We start from the raw sequence: 14,411 nt of genomic DNA, 5'->3' as shown, positions 1-14,411 counted from the left end.
GTTTACACGACCATAGTAGACTATAGTGGTATAGTATTCATGTCTAAAATAAACTAGTGTTAGTTGTCACGTTTACTGGTATCGTCTTCAAAGGGCCAAGTATTTCTTCTTCGAACGGCTGAAATTATTACACATTGTTAGGGTGTAATAATCGTTTCGTATTGTTACAGTGTACTGTACTGTATTGTGTATTTTATAAATGAATATGACGTTACGACTTATGTACTATGTGCTTTATCCAAATCATTTAATTGTTAGGCTGTAGCTTCTCCATTACTTGTATTATTGTAGAAGTGATTAGTGCTCTTGAGAATACAGTACTGATCTTTGGAACATAATATTGTATTGAGAATACTCGTTTGGAAGTTTATCAAGCGTTTGATAATGGTCGTTTCTGGGTTAACAAGCATTAATCTTAATTGGGTGATGACATGCTATAATGTAGCTCATTAGTATGACAGCAGTAAATGACAAGATGAGTTTATTGACAAGAACATCAATAACTAATGTGCAGTATTTCTAATTTATCAAACCTAATAATTTTTCTGCTTGAATCATTAACTTTATTCTGGAGTAACTCGCATCTTATAGCTTACTACACTACTGTACTTGTGGAATTTACCCATTTTTTCCACTTAATCCTTAGATCGCTCTAATATTGCCATAATATTTAGGTTATCAGATTTTTCATCTATGTAATTGATATCGAATGACAAAACTGAAGAAATTTTTTAGGAATTTCATTACTTTTTTTTGTAAAATGCTACAGGGAAACCTGCAGTGTTTTGAAACCATTTAGTCTTGAGAAATTTGACTTAGTCTGGTACTGCAGATTTAAGTGTTATTTGTATGGTTGTAATTACTAATGCAGGTAATTACTTGGCAAGTTGAGTTACACTGCTGATCAACTGATGCGTAGAAAGAGGGGGAATTGTACTGCATGTTAAAAATTTAATTTTAATAATGTAAAGATGCAGTAAAAATAATACTTGAAGGGTTTTATGAATTAAAAGTGTTAGTAAAGCATCACAGAAAAAAAAATGAAAAGGTATCAAGTTAAAATTCATCTTTCCTGGTTGTTTCAAATAATCATTTAAGTTTTATTGACAAACTAAATGAACGTTGTACACTACTATTTTCTATGAATACATGTGAACATTAGTGCTAGTACTTCATTGACTCGTAGTAGGAGTAAGGTAAATTGTATTTCAGTTGCCAGGACTAAGCCATTGTTATCATTTCAGATAGCGGTAAGCCTCAGCTGCACGCTAGACCTAAGTGAAGCGCCAGGATTCTGGAGTCCGATTATTTGGGTATGTTCACTTTTATTTTTCATAATTAGGCACGCCTCTGTTTTATATGTGGGTATTTTGACATGTCACACGTCATTGTATGACAGTTGATTTGTGTTGTTTAGACTTTCCTTCCGGCTAACCATAGTTTTCCGTTAATTAATTACTAAAACTTAAAATTAACTTGAACTTCGATTTAGGTGATCAAGTGGACCTTCAGACAAAAATACTGAAACTTTGATTAAATTGTTTTACCTGTATACAAGTATTTGGTCCTAAATGCCAAGTATTTTGTATTCTCAAAAATCTTGAACATTGTGTTTTTAATAATTTTAGTCCAGAAATAAAATGGTAGGAGCTAACAATTTTATTTACTAATACAGTATCGGTCATTCTTTCCCAAGTGACTAAGGTAGCATTTTTGAGAGTTAGTATTGATTTATAATACAGTACTGTACAGTACAGTACACCCTAGTGCACGTGGGGTAGGGAATAAGTTATAAACTGCATAGAGAAAATCTGGCACTATACAATGACTTGCAGTTGAAGAAAGTGTAATTTTCATTAAATTCCCTTAACCTCCAGAGGTAAGTCAATTGCTAGAACAACAGAAATATAAATCGATTAATTATGAAAGGGCACCACTCGGCGGTGCGGTGTAAGTTACTGTGCAGTAATACAGGGTCAAAGCCAGAGGTTCAACAATAGTTGAGATAATATATATATATATATATATTATATATATATATATATTATATATATATATATATTATATATATATATATATTATATATATATATATATTTATATATATATATGTATATATATATATATATATATATATATATATATATATATATATATATATATATATATATATATGTGTGTGTGTGTATAATTAATTTTTTCAATTGGCTCTCAATATTGTAGTTGTGCTATGTTTTACCGTCGCAATAATGGTGCCACCTGGTGTAAAATGTTATGATGCAAATTAAAGGGAAAGTTGGATATGTATTTCTTCTCGGGTTTTGAAAACGGAATTGTCTTAGTTTACTTATGGTTCACAATTAGTTGGTACACCTGTAGTGTAAAATATCTGTACCGCTTGAGTGTTGTCTTGTAGGTGTGATAGTTTATTGATGTAACAACTGTACCGGAGGTACTTTATTATACTGTACGTGCAGTTTTATATATAGTTATGTTAAAAAAAAATTTACCAGGATTACTAAATATCTCTGAATCTTGGCTTTAACGGTGTATAAAGTGTGACTGTATTCTGCAGTACGTTATATTTAGGCTAAAAGAGGCACAATTTATCATTAAAAACAAATTAGTTTTCGTATGTCTTAATTCATGCTGAATTTGGTTCCACATGAAGCCATCACTCTTCAGGCATTGTGTTGCCTTAGATCAGACATTCGTATTTCATTAACTTTATAGTTTATTAGACATACATATACAGTACAGTACTTATGATTATTGTACAGTATACCAGTACTGTATAGGGGTTTCCGTAATTTTAATCTGAATGTTTTCATAAGTTCAGTACGGACATTGATTACTACAAGATTATTGTTTAGAATATATAATGTTTTATATTGTATAGAGACTAGTCTGATTTTCAGGTCCAAGTTTTCTGTAACTTTAAATAAAAACCTTGTTCTAAGTCCAGTTCAAAATATGTCGCATCCTGTAGTCGCAGTCATGTTCTCAAATACAGCAGGCAATAGTTAACTTGTTTTTGGCCCCCACATATTAACGAGGTGTATCTTTTAAACTAATTTTGTGGTTATAATCACACTTGCAACAGCTGTATCGGCTGTGGTGCCAGATTGGCGAAATTTTATATCGCATTAAGATTAAAGCTTTGAAGAATTCTTTAGGATCCTATAAATTTTAATTACTGTATAAATATACTACATCCAGCGTAGGATACTTGTAGAGGAGATGAATTTATTACCACAAATATATCGCCGTAAATTAGTTGGTGCCTGAAATACAACAATGTCTACCCTGTTATAAAAGATCGAGAATTTAAAATAAAATATTCATACAAAGATTCGTAGCAGGTGAAACTTTTTATGACCTTTGATAACAACGTAGCTGATAATCATGTCATCTGCTTATCAAGTGTTTTGAATATAAAGGTGTTGTGAAGGCTAAATTGTCAGGCATAGCAACGGTGGATTATTCTGTTGCCTTTTGCAGTATGTTATGCACGCTTGTTATTAACAAAAGTCAAAATTGTTGTGGTAGTTTCGTGTGTAAATTTCACTTGAAAATATCAACACTATTGTGGGAACATTTAAATAGTATATTTTTCTAAACTTTCAAAAAAAATGACAGCATCTATTTAAGGTGTTACACACAAGAGCAAAACAAAATCAAAAGTAGAAAGAGAAATGCGCTGCCTACCTCACCCAAATGACATCGCCGCACACTTGCTCACCAATTTCAAGAGCAGCCCAGGAAACAGACGCTTGATTGGTGATGCCTCGCCACCTGCGTTCTCGGAACCTTTGTCTTGAAGTGATGAAATAAATGGCTTTAGTTTCTCGGCAGCCCTGTGGTAATTGTTGCTATGATGAGTTAGGACAGTTGTATGTTCAAGTTGTTGGCGATGAGAAGCCTTTCACAAGTGACAATATTGAGTCTTTACCAAACATCTCTGTAGTGTTGTTGTTGCTATATGGTTGTAACTTGACCCGTTGCCCATGGCTTATCGTATAGCAGAGGACTGTACTCACTCTCACGAAACATTGCGGAGTTGATGATGGAACTTAAACACACTGGTCAATTTAGAGAAGTGCCGATTCCAAAATTGTGGCCGATACGGATACTCATCCTAAAGCCGATACCGATACTTTCTAGTAAGCTATCTACAGGTATCTATGGATATGTTAGTCTACTAAATTGCTGCAATTTACCGTATTGATTATTTGCAAAGTAGGCTATAAATTATCAAAATTGATTGGTAAATAAATATTTGTAAATATTAGCTACCGATACTTTGGCACATTTCTACTGGTGATAAATATTGTCAAACAACACCGTAGTTTCCAGGCCAAGTAGATTGTATTGAATGTGGGAATTCAAGCAGTTAATTTGCCTTTCTTGAGACGGCTGTTTTACATCAGTTTGATAACGAGTGCACATACATCTGTAAACTGTCACCAGCAAATACGTGTTGGTCTGTGTTTTCGGCATTTGGATGCTTGTTACACTCACATCTCTAATGCTCATGTAATTTCTAGCTGGCTCTAATGTGGCATGCATGTTAACGTGCAGTTTATTGATGGCTGGCGTATAAAGGATAACTGGGTTAATATACTGATGCCACTGTAGTAATGAGGGCACATCGCTTGCTTGTAAATACAATAGGACCATGCTAACGTCTCTAAACCAGCAGAATTTGAGTGTGTTGATATTCACAAAGGTGTGTGTGTGATCCCAGAGCCTCGCAAACTTTTAAACATCGTTCAGAGACATTTAAAAAAAGTTTGATTTTTGTAATGAATGTTTCAATACAAGAGAGATCACGAAAATATTTTTACTTAAGAAGTAAATTTAAACTGTTTACCTGAATACAGTATATTACTAAATAAAAAAATACTTTAGACAGTATAGTTACCATTGTTACGTTATCAACGATGTTTCTTTTTCACCATTCACAGTTCAACATCACTCCCACCCTGGTAACAACTATGAGTGCACTATTTTTATTCTTTCAAACTCGTTGTACTTAACAAAAAATGTGTACTCTTAACTATCAACATGCATTGGATATCTGAATATTTTTCTCAGACATTCCGGACTGGTTAAAATGCTCTTCCTAAAGGATTAATAAAGTACAGTACAAGTAATTGTTGGTAAATTTAGGCAGTTTTACAATGGCATTAATCTACCAAAGGGAATGTTTTCCAATCTACTGTACTGTAATAAATTTAAGTAGCAATTCACCTTAAGTGTTAAAACTTAAATTGTGACAGTAAAGAAAATCGAGCATATAATTTGTTCCTACCTGGGTTGGCTTGGCAGTACAGTATACGCAAATTACCCCTTATAAGTGTGTCGAGGAGGAAGGGGTCTTCAATTACGTGTCTCAGTGTTGTGGGTGTGAGTTTTGAATGCTAGATCACACTGGGGGCTCACGGGACTAGAGCGTTTTCACGGATTTCTGTTTGATGTTGGATGTGTTACTGATGTTGAATTTCATTGGTTCGATGGCGGCTGCTTCTGATCTCATCCTTGTTTGATCTTTCAACGAGTTGTCAAATATGCGTAGCCTACACACGTACTCACACATGCCCGCGCAATTTCAACTTACTGTGGATTTCTGGTGTAATACAAATAACCTTTGGGGTATTTTTGTGTGGGTAAACGTCTTTCCCTTACGTTGTCCCCGTCTCAAGGTCTCACAATGTAACTCACGAAGACCGATCTAAGTATAAATGTATAATCAAGAACAGACTCACGTTAGCTGTAATGAAAGAACTCAATGTAAGTTCTCTATTTACAAATACTAAATACTTTTTATACTGTATTTTTATTTTAACTTGGGTCAAAGGATACCCATCTAATTTTGGTGAAAGTTGGTCAAAGTTGGTCAAAGTTCAGCATTGGGGGGCCGACTTTGTGCTCTCGGCGTCTAAGTCTTGATGCCCTCGTTTTATATGGGGGAAGGTCCTTTCTGCGTCCGCTCTTATGTCTGAACAAAATATCGTTTCCGCTCGGTACCTTCAGAATGGCTTCGTGAATCTTCATGACGTTTGATAAGGAGTTCAACAATTAACTCTTTTCAGTTAAATTTACCAGAGTTATGGCTCTAAGTAACAAATTTTAGTTATGGTGACAACTATGTCACCTTGAATGGTAGTCTAGTTAAATAGTGTAATAGTCCAGTTTATGTCGTGTTAGAGTAACTATGCAATGTATGACTATTGTATAGTCTATGAAATAATCCTCATTACTGTATTTCGTGTGTTGTAGCCTTGTTGTTAACATTATGCCAATAAAAGTGTCAATTAGGGGTGTTAAACGGGGTTGACCACAAGACATTTTCTAAGGGGAAAGAAAAAATTTACGGAGAATGTTTGTTTTTAGTATTTTAAATATTAAGATGTGCGATTTCAACGTTGTACATAAAAAATGTAATTAGTTACTAACAACTTAGATTTTAAGATGTGCGATTTCAACGTTGTACATAAAAAATGTAATTAGTTACTAACAACTTAGATTTAACTGAAGTAATATAGCTAATACAAAGACGAAAACGTATACTGTATGTAGAAGTGGAATACTGTACTGGGTTTGAGGAAAGAACCTCAGAGCGAAAGGGGAGGAACTCCTTAGAGGGTCCCACCCCTGTTCTGGGGAGGGGAGGGGAGGGCGGCACAGTAGTCTTTTTTTTTTTGTGTCGACGTTCCTCGGTTATCTCTGGAGAGTGGTGAGAACTATGTAGGAGTCGTAGCGTAGTAGTTGCTTGTTAACTAACCAGAGTTACTGATCTCAACACTTCTACATGATAAATCAGACATGTACGAATGCTTTTGTTTACGAAGGAAATTATGGGATATGTCAATGTTTTATCCAGTAATTCCTCCCCGTCTCCCTAACCATATTATGCTATTGTAATAGGATTAAATATATGCTGTATTAAGAAATATATTAACACTGCGGGTTGGGGATTTTCCGAGGAGTGACGAAAGAAAAGTGGTTTGCTTAGCGAGTCAGTGAACACGAATTATTGTACTTGTAATTGATAGAAAAGCAACTTGTACCGAAAGTGGTTCTCAGATTTCCCGAGGCAGTGGAGAGAGAGAATTGGGACCGAGGTACTGACAGACCCCAGTAAAGGTAATTATTCGAACAACTTAATTTTGATTATTATTAAATTTATAATTGACGAGTGATAAGCTGATAACTCGGCAGCGGATGCTCAATAGAATAACATTTGGTGTAGCTGCAGCCATAAGAGCTTGGTACCGTTGGCGCCTGTTGGACAAAAAAATAGGACAAAATCTTCCCTTGGTATATGCTTTGTACTCCATCACGTTAGTACTGTAGAAACGTCATTAGGTTGATGGGTGTAAAAATTTGTTGAAAAGTTTAAATTGAGGGAGTTGGTAAATTTGTAGTCGAGATATGATACCATGGGTTGTTTAAGGGAAATGAAAGTGTGACGAGTAAAATTGCATTAGAATGTGCACGTCTGCCTGAATGGAGACAATTTAAGTTTTCATTAAACATTATGGAAGTTTAGGATACTCGGATGGGCTTATTTTGAATATGGAACAATTCATGTCAACAGGTTTCAGAATATTCTCGTTTATTGGTCTACGACCTTAATCCATGATACCCGGGTTAATAAAATTTTTTTTAATTTTTTCCTCATTAATGGTGGAGATTTTTAAAGTTCAAACGGTTTATATGCCATTGGTAATTTAAAGGTATAAAATATTTCTCTGGTTATAAAATAGATGGAATCACACTGAATTAGTCAGTAACTGTGGTATCAGTCCATCCATTTATATTTTTGCGATGCCAAGATACTGTTCGTAGCAGGATTAATAGCCATTTTCTGATGGTCTTATCTTGGTGATTGTGTGTTACCATTTCACTTGTTTAAGTTATCATCATTAAAAGGAAAATATAACTGTATAATGGAGACTGTTCAGAGAGTAGTCGTGCTGTGGCGAGTATTTTTACTGATGGGAAGACCTGTATGCAGTATATACATTAAGAGTATAATAATAAGATGGAACGTACACGTAAGTTGAACAGTTGGCATATTTAGGGCATCCGGCAACTCGAACTTCACATCTCTTCTCAGGAAGTTTACTAACCATCTCATTTGTAAAGTTTCTCTTTAGTGTTGTCACCATTTTTACACGGTTTGATAACGTACTGTAGTTTGGTTTATTTGTGCTCCTCTCCTGAACACCGAATACGTCGAGTCTTATTTGGAGTTCCTTGTAATCTTTTTACTTTAGAAGGATTAGAAATGGATTAACATGATTCAATAATATTGGCTGCCTTTTTGTTGTTTATTTTCCAGCTCTTGGGGAACCTACAGACTACACTTCGTTTTGGCATCCTTGTGAATGCTAGTTGTATCGAGTACACTACAAAATCTTGTGTTGTTTGGGTAAAGTACAGTCGTATTCCTTGTGATGTGAACTCTTGACAAGGAATTACAGTACTGTGTATCATAACTTTTTTCAATGATCATTTTATTGAAATCATTCGTTTGTTTTTGTATAAATGTTTTTGTCACTCGGATAGTTAACAGCTGGTTCTTGGCAGCTAGTTTGGACGATTGTGATCTTTTCAAACGTTTTCTCAACTCCTGCGAACGTTTTCCAACTCTGCGAACGGGGTCTCGGTCGTTAAAGTTGACAGCCGTTCTTTTTACTGGAAGGGGTGGTGGCAAGGACGCGACCGTGGGTGGGCGTGGAGCCAAGCAGACTAGTCAAAAATCAACATGCTGGAAGCCATGATATATCTGCGGCAGAGTTGGTACATCTCTCGACGGTCATTTATATCGGAGCTTACAGAAACATGTTGAGGTATTTTGTGTAATAATTTTCACTGCTCTATCAAATAAACCAAATGTAATTTTTTTTTGTAAATTTGCCGTTTACTGCCGAGACATGTGCCTGTTACGTTGTTTACGTTTATGTATGATTTTACGAAACTAAAATATACACGCACCACTCGCCGACTGTTATTACGGTTTATACGTTACAAATATGCATCATTGCAAATAAAGTTTTGCAAAAAATATTCTCACTGGAAGACTTGGAGTCACTGGTAACGTGTTTTATAGTGTTCTGCGACATTGAAAAACGTATAACCAAGAATATTTAGGAGGCAGTCACTGACCTAATACTGAACCCTGACGTTTGATCTTACATCAGAGGAACGGAATTCATCGTGAAAATGAAGGAAATTGTTCGTAATTGGACGTCATTTTTACTGTTTTTGTTTGAGATGATTTATCCTGAAGGAAATTTTTATTCTGAAGAGTAATACAACATATTAAGACAAATAAATCGTGTAATTCATTGAGCATCGTTCTTCTAAATTGTATCAACATGCGCAAGATTGCTTTTGAAATCAATACCTGAAGCATGTTGGACTACAAATATTCACTCTCCTCGAGCCTGTAGCTGACGAATGTTCTGTAATACTGTACTTGTAACAGAAAGCTTCCATATTCTTATTTTCCAAACAACTGAATTTTATTTGTTAGTAAAGTAATTTCATAAATATTGCCCCGTGATGGTCGAGGTGAAGTCTGGCGCAGTTGGATTAAGTTCTTGGTGGATTTGGGTTTTTATTGTTCCTCAGTTTTATGGCCAAGAGGTGGAGCCTTTTCGGTGTTTAATTCAGCTCTTAAGATTTGTGTTTATGCCTTCAATACTTTTATTTAGTCACTTAGGTAATGTGTTGGGAGGCAGGATGGAATATTTTTGAACATGTTCTTGAAACTTTTTATTGGACCACTAACTAAAAAAAAAAATAATTGCCCACTCTACCGAGGTTATATTTTGTGACCCTTAAGCGATGTAATGTTTATGGTATTTTAATTGAAGAGGAGGTATGGGCGAAACAAGGTATTGGCTGCACTTATATGTTTATATTTTAACATACCGGCTATATATTCAATACGGAACTGTCATTGGCTGTATAAAGGAGTTTCCCTCTGTGACCTTGGCCTTCAGGGGTGTTGACTTCATAATCAATAGGGAACGACTCAGGCTACGAACATACCATCCGCTTTCGTGCCAACTGAGAAATCTTAACTTGAGACCTTGGGAATGTGACATGGGATGGACAGCCGCATTCCTTTGAGTCGAGAGTAATGACTGAAATGTTCTGTTTTTATGAAATATTTAGAGTCGGCTGTTGTCAATTTTTTGTCGTTGGTCCTGTGTGGGTGTGGGTGGGACGGAGCTTAAGGTTTAGAAAGCTCCGCAAGTTAAGTGGTTTTTTGTAGTTGATGGCTAGCTTTAGTTTTAAGAAATAACTTGTGAATGATAGTACAGTACAATATTTCAGTAGCACGTAGTCTAGTGTAGCCCCAACTTAGTGACTTGGAAATGCCTAGTTGTTTATGAACCACAGTATTGTATTTATCTAGCAGGTAGCCTTGTGTAGCCTAGCCTAGCTCTTGAGGGGAATCCCTTAGTAGTGTTCAAATTAGGTACAGATGTTTTTTTGTTCTACAGGACTTGGCCTTAAGGAGGTCCCTGTTTTGGTATTTATTAGTTTACTTGTATAGTACATGTCTAGTAAAAAAACATTCTAATAAGTGTACTGTTATACATCTATTAATTATTTGAACACGTATATTCCAATTATCTTCTGGTGTTTTTGGAATTGAAAATGTTAGATATAAAATACCTTCAAGTCTAGAATTGATATTATCATGCCATTGAAGGAAAAAAAAACAGGATATTAGAATCGGACTCCACAAATGGCCTTGAAATACGATGACTGGTCAAACTGGTCCCCCGTCCTAAATTGCTTTGTTCTTACTGGTCACTTAACTCAATTTAACCATTAGGATTCTGGTTTGTGTAATGCCGGGCCTGGACCCACACTCAAACGAGACCCTAACTTAGATGGGCTCCAAACCTAGTGGTGCCTGATCTTAATGTTTGTCATAGTGGTACCTAATCCTAACGGTGCCCTATCCTAGTGCTATCTAATCCTTGTGTTACCCAGCCCAAGTACTACCCAATCCTAATGCTACCCAGTCCTAGTGCTACCCAGTCCTAGTGCTACCCAATCCTAATGCTATCCAATCTAGCATTACCTAATCCTAGTGCTATCCAATCTAGAAATACCCAATCCTAGTGTTATCCAGTCCTAATGGTGCCCTAATCAAGAAATGTTGAATCATAGTGATACACAATCCTAGTGGTGTCCAATCCTAGTGATACCCAATATTGATGGCGCCCATTCCTCGTGCTGCCTAGTTCCAATGGGGTCTAATCCCAGTGGTGCCTTGTTCTAGTATATAAGTTAGGTTGAAGTCTAATGGCGAGTAGTCCGTTGAGGATAGGACTTGGTGAGTTGAGGATAGGACTTAGCGAGTTGAGGAGTAGGACTTGGCGAGCTGAGGGGTAGGACTTGGCGAGCTGAGGGGTAGGACTTGGCGAGCTGAGGGGTAGGACTTGGCGAGCTGAGGGGTAGGAGAGCTGAGGGGGTAGGACCTGGCGAGCTGAGGGGGTAGGACCTGGCGAGCTGAGGGGGTAGGACCTGGCGAGCTGAGGGGGTAGGACTCGGCGGGCCGAGGGGTACCGACTTGAGTTAAGTCATTGTGTTAGGTTCGGTCGGGTTAGTAGCACTTGTCTGAGGTCGGAATAGTAACACTTGTCTGGGGTCGGTGTTAGTAGCTCTTTGTGTTTCGTAAGAATATTGAATCCTCTTATTTTATTATTCGAAACATATGAAAGATTTTGAAGACGGTTTCGCTCATACGACTTTAAGTACGGTAGGGAGAGTGAGTGGTGTAGGTAGCCCAAGTTATATTAGTTTTGTTGTCATTTTGAGGGATCTTGGGGATATGCCATTTTAAAATAATGTATCTCATATGAATTATAGAAGTTTGACTATCGTAGAGTATACCAGTACACGACCAATGACAGGTGGTGACAGACGGCATAATTTCTCAAGACAGGCCATGGAACCTTCTTCACACATCATTACGGAAGTTGGCTAGGCTTTAAAGCATAAGGAAATTCTATACAGTAGTTACATGCCCAGGGATAAAGGTTTGTTTCATTGGCGGTGTTGTGAACGTCTGCCTTCCCTCCAGCTCACTGTTCTGTGCGTGTTGCAATATTTTCTATCTCCCGGCGTGTTCTCGTCCTTTCCGTCCCCGGCAGCTGGTATTGGTTTAACCAGCCGTAGCGAAGACTTCTCCTTGTATATGTTTCCCCCCAGTGATGGTGAGCGGACCCGGAGAGGCTTGTCGACCCTAATATTGCCTCGCCAACGGTAGGTCCCAGGAACCTGACTGCTTCCCAGTAGGGCATTCCGCCTACCTGCCCCTCCTCCCCCTCCATCCTGCTGCATAAGAGGTCTTGGCCAGCCGGGAGCTCTTGTGGGACCCTAGGCCAGCTGGCCCACTGCCCACTTCTATGAAAACAAATTATTAACTCTTTGATAAGACGATGGGCTTACAGTTATATTAAAATTAATAATAAAGCTCACAGACGTTTACCAAGCCTGATTTCGTGAAGGTTATGCTTGGTCTGCTTTAGGTAGTTTAGGGTAAGTTTTCTTCATGATTCTGAAGGGTTTTATCTGAAATTAAGGAGAAAATATTGAATACTACAAGACGTCACTGAATACCTTGTACAAGCTTCACACGCAGTAAAGTTTTGAATAAATAATCGAAGATAAATTAATCTCGTTCTTGCCAAAAATAAAATACACTCTTTCATAAATAATTTAGATGCGTATTTCTTTCTGGTCAACGTCAATTCACCTACATGATGTCACATAGCCTAAGTGTTATGTTTTATCCTCCCACCTGCAAGTTCTGCTGTATCTTTGTACTAACGACGCAGTCCACATTGTAAGTAAAGTCCATAGCCCCTAAGGACTTCCACAATTATCCATTTCCAGGATATCTTTCTCCCGCATGACCCACCACAGTAAACTGTTCACTGAGTGCTGGAGTAAGCTGCTTCGAGGCTTAGCGCATGCTGATACTGTACCTTGTTATTCTATGTATCGTATACGAGTAACTTACTAGTCTTTCATCACACAAACACGCGCCGTATATAACGTTAAATTAAACAACATAATAAGTTTGGTTAAACCGTAAAAAAGGTAATGTCGGCTGAAATTACCTGATACATTGTAGACTTTCGCCCTAGAATAACGATGTACAAAGCTTTATATATTTAACTACATATAAAGAGTTTAGTCAGATTAAACAGCTTAATTAGATACAAAATGTGTTAGTCTCTGAAAATTCACTCTAGCTTAATTCACCTGAATATTAACTGCACTAACACTTAATTTAACATACCCTGCCATGCCTTACCCTACCACACCACACCCTACCCTACCCTCCTTTCCTTACTCTATCCTGCTCTACACTAGCAAACCATACCTAAACCTAACCTTCCCCACCCCAGGTAACATTAGAGTGGTTAATCTTCAGGTGAAATATATATATATATATATATATATATATATATATATATATATATATATATATATATATATATATATATATATATATATATATATATATATATATATATATATATTTTTTTTTTTTTTTATTCACGTTTTCATTGTGGATCTACATGAAATATATATATATTTTGATATTTTGATTGGAGGGGTCTTCCCAGATACACGTTAGTAAATGAATACTGAATTTGTTGTCCGTAGGTTCTTTTTGTTGCATTATTGTATTTTTCGTCCGTAGGTTTTTATTACATCTCTGGGTGGCTGGGTGTATTGCTGTGTTTACTTGGGACTAGGTGTTTTTGGTATACTTCTTACCTTATGAATGTTATATTGTTCACTTGTGTTCTAGGTTATTGGTGTTGCTCTCTGTTGACTGCAACTTACCATTAGTTTCATGTAACTCGGCTGGGTAAATATATATACAAGACTTGTGTAGGTGATTACACATTACATAATATTGTTGGTGGATTCAGGATGACGGAAGGATTTTTATATTTTCAGACATGTGTTGTTTACCTTTGTTTGTTTACTTTTGGAGGAACTTCACTAAAGTGTTTAAAAATGATTTCTCATAGCCAGATATACCTGTACAGGTATGTGTCTCTGAGTCTAATATTCAGATATACGTCGAGGTCAGTTGAGGTCACAGGTCACGAGGTCAGTTAAGGTCACAGGTCACGAGGTCAGTTAAGGTCACAGGTCGGGTGGGGGAGGGGTCATGGCACTGATGGTTCTATTAAGTCTTTCCGGGTTGTCTTTATGAGCCTCTTGAATACTATATGACCCGTCCTCCTCTTCTCCCTTCTCAACCCTCCCCTCCTCCTCCACCCCCCCTCCTCCTCCACCCCCCTCCTCCTCCCCCTCCTCCTCCTCCCCCCCCTCCCCCTCCACCCCTCC

The 14,411-nt window shown here is 37.0% G+C and overlaps 1 long non-coding RNA gene across 1 annotated transcript in view; it reads left to right on the top strand.

The window, feature by feature from the left end:
• LOC121857178 overlaps positions 1-14,411 on the top strand; it is a 58,046-nt gene that overhangs the window by 3,247 nt on the left and 40,388 nt on the right. Inside the window, exon 2 of the long non-coding RNA XR_006087124.1 lies at positions 1,245-1,250. This is a non-coding gene — a long non-coding RNA (uncharacterized LOC121857178). The remainder of the gene's footprint in view (positions 1-1,244; positions 1,251-14,411) is intronic.

Source organism: Homarus americanus, unplaced genomic scaffold (assembly GCF_018991925.1).
Source record: "Homarus americanus isolate GMGI-L3 unplaced genomic scaffold, GMGI_Hamer_2.0 scaffold20465, whole genome shotgun sequence".
Lineage (NCBI taxonomy): Eukaryota > Metazoa > Arthropoda > Malacostraca > Decapoda > Nephropidae > Homarus > Homarus americanus.
This window is presented reverse-complemented; position numbering and strand designations above follow the sequence as displayed.